Below are 443 nucleotides of genomic sequence, written 5' to 3' on the forward strand. Positions count from 1 at the left end.
GAGAATGTTCCCCCATGAGCACCCTATTCTTTTCTCTTTCTGCTGTTTCTCCCTAAGTGAAATTTTGTCAATTTCCAAAGCTTTAAGTACCAACTATATGCTGATGATTCTCCCAATTTTTTTTTTTTTTTTGAGACAGAGTCTTACTATGTTGCCTCAGTAGAGTGCCATGGCATCATGGTGTCACAGCTCACAGCAACCTCAACCTCTTGGGTTTAAGCGATTCTCTTGCCTCTGCCTCCCGAGTAGCTGGGACTACAGTCACCTGCCACAACACCTGGCTATTTTTTTGTCATTGTTGTTTTGGCAGGCCTAGGCTGGGTTCAAATCCTCCAGCCCAGGTGTATGTGGCCGGTGCCCTAGCCACTGAGCTACAGGGGCTGAGCCAGATTCCCTCAATTTTTAATTTAAATCTCCAAGACTGTGTACTGCACTTCAGACTC

This window comes from Otolemur garnettii, unplaced genomic scaffold, assembly GCF_000181295.1.
Source record: "Otolemur garnettii isolate 467f Iridium unplaced genomic scaffold, OtoGar3 scaffold00055, whole genome shotgun sequence".
Classification (NCBI taxonomy): Eukaryota; Metazoa; Chordata; class Mammalia; order Primates; family Galagidae; genus Otolemur; species Otolemur garnettii.